We start from the raw sequence: 3,007 nt of genomic DNA on the forward strand, positions 1-3,007 counted from the left end.
ATGCACTTGAGAAGAATGTATTTATGCTGTATTTTGTTGTAGTGTTCTGCATATGTCTATTAGGTTCAGATCCTATAATAAATTATTCAAATCTTTGTTTCTTTATTGATTCTCTGTCAAGATGTTCTGTCTAGTGATGATAATGGTATATTAAAGACTCCCACAATGATTGTGGAGTCATCTATTCCTCCATTTAGTTTATCCAGTGTTTGCCTCATGTATTTTGAGGCACTCTGATTAGGTGCATAAATATTTATGATTGTTCTTTCTTGATAGATTACCACTTTTAGTAATATGTAGTGCCCATTTTTGTCTCTCACAATAGTTTTGTTTTTAAAGTCTGTTTTGTCTGATATTAGTATAGTTACTTTTGCCTTTTTTGGTTATTAGTTGCTTGTAATATTATTTTTCAGCTATTCACTTTCAACCTTCTTGAATCACTGGGTCTATGGTGAATTTCATATAGACAGCATATAGATGGGTCACATTTCCTTATCCATTCTACCAATCTGTGTCTCTTGACAGGTGAGTTTAATCCATTAACATTCAGTGTTATTACTCACAAGAAATTACTTACATTAGCCATATTTTCTTTGAAGTTGTGTGTGTCATATGTTGTTTTTATTTCTTTTTTGTCTTTTATGTTCGTCTTAAACTGTCCTCCAACTCCGACTTCAGTTTTTTTCTTTCAAGCTACAGAATTCCCCTTAGTATTTCTTGAAGAGCACATTCATTATTGCATACTCTGTTAGTTTCTGTTTATCTGTGAATATTTTGAGCTCTCCATCAATTTTGAATGCCAGTTCTACTCAATAGAGTATTCTTGGCTGGAAAATTTTTTCTTTTAGTATGTTGACTATGTCATACTACTGTCTTCTTCCATCCATGGTTTCAGATGAGAAATCAGCACTTAATCTTATTGAGCCTCCCTTGTGTTCGATGGTTCTCTTTTCTCTTGCTGCTTTCAATATTTTCTCTTTGTCTTGAGCATCAGATAATTTCGCAGATATGTTTTGTATTAGGTCTTTGGGATTTATACTGTTTGGGTTGTGCTGTGATTCCTGGGCATGTACCATTCATCTCCCTCAGTAAGTTTGGGAATTTTTCAGCCATTATTTCCTCCAAAAAACCTTCTGTCCCCTTTCCCTTATCTTCTTCTTCTGGGATATTTGTGCATTTTGTGTTGTCATTCAGATCCCTAAGTCTCTATTGGATTTCTTCTAAATTCTTATCTAATAATTCTACTCTTTCTTTGATTTCAGATTTAATGTTATCCACCTCAATGATTCTTTCCTCTGCCTATTCAATTCTGGTGTTATTTGCTTAGAGTGGTTTTTTTTTATTTATTTTTTATTTCTTGAATTGTGCCATTCATTACCAACAATTCTGTTATCTTTTTCCATATGTTTACAATATCTTTAGTAGGCTCTGCAAGTGTTTTCTTAATATCCTTAATCTCTTCTTTCACTTCATTATAATGAGCCATGATATTAGTTTGGACATCTTTGTTTAGTTGTTCAAAGTTCTGCTTCTCTTTCTGGTTTTAAGTTTTTTTCATTGGTGTGGGCCATGTCTTCCTGATTATTGGTATGTTTTGTAATTTTTCGTGGCTCTCTGCTCATCATTTTATCTTGATGGGTTTCTTCATTTGGTTATGTCCTCCATGTAGTCTCAGGTTTTATTTAGTTGCTGTTTTTGTGGGTGTATTAAGTTTTCTATTTTACACTTTGTTCTTCTTATTCTATTTCCTTGTTGTTGTCTAAGTTCCCTTGAATGAAAAAGTTTACATCCAGGGGAAGCAAAAGAAGTTAAAAAAAAAAGATTTAATAGTAATATTGATTGTAAATGTTAGCAGAAGAATCATATAAGACCTAAGAGACTGAATATTAAACTAATGTAACTGTGTAGAAATACAGGAATATAAAAGTGGTGCACCTACAAGGAAATGGGAAACTGAATATCAAAAAGAATATAATGTGAATTATCAGGTCAGTGTGATGAAGAGAGGGAAACAGAAAAGAAAGGATAAAAATAGAAAGGTAATAAAGGATAGAAAACAGAACGGTTAGAATTAAAAAGTCAGGATGTGTCATGATGATGGGAACGAGTGTTGTTGGGGGGGAGAGGGGGGTGGGGGGGTGGGGTTGAATGGGACCTCACATATATATTTTTAATGTAATATTATTACTAAGTCAATAAAAAATAAAAAAATAAAAAAAAATGTCAGGAAAATTGGGGACTAAACAAAGGTAATTGGAAGGTAAGGACAACAACAGAAGGTGGAAGTTAGAAAGATGCAGGAGGGAAATGAGACAGCATTGATTGCCAAAATAAGTACACACAGAAATGAGAAAATCAAGAAAGTGCAATCACACCAATCAAGAAACAAGCTGGCAGCATCGAAATGACTCTCAGTCTCTTTGAAAGAGAGCACCCACACCTTGCTGGGAACCCTAAATATGCTCTTGGAAGCTTATTAAGCACTTCCTACTGTCCCCCTCCCTTAGAGGAGTTGCACAGGACTAGTTAATTGCCTGGCTCCACCTTCTCCCAGACCAATTTTCCCTATCCCAGGGAGGCTAGGTAAATCAGATGGCCTCAGCAGATTTACCTCTCCCATCTTCCTGGTTTCTCCAGAGGCCAGCTGGTATGCTTCTGAAAGCTAAAAAAAGGGGGGTCCAGACCATAGAACCCACACTCAGGGGATCCCTCTCCACCTTTCACCAGAACCCTCCCACTCTCAGAATTTGTCTCTTCTAGCTGACTGACTGGCAAGGGTCAGGGAATCCTGTGGCTCCTGCCCTGAGGGAGGGGCTCAGCTGTCCAAGAGCTCCTGCCTGAAGCATCAGAAACTCATGGTTTGACCTTGCACAATCACGCTTTTTGTTATGCTCTCTGCAGATGGATGCCCTTAAGCCTCCTGCTTTTTGGGTTCCCAAAACAGCTCAGTCAGGAAGGATTTTGCTGAACTCAGTTGTTTTACTTAGGAGAGATGATGTAGGTGTAC

This window comes from Dasypus novemcinctus, unplaced genomic scaffold, assembly GCF_030445035.2.
Source record: "Dasypus novemcinctus isolate mDasNov1 unplaced genomic scaffold, mDasNov1.1.hap2 scaffold_132, whole genome shotgun sequence".
NCBI lineage: Eukaryota > Metazoa > Chordata > Mammalia > Cingulata > Dasypodidae > Dasypus > Dasypus novemcinctus.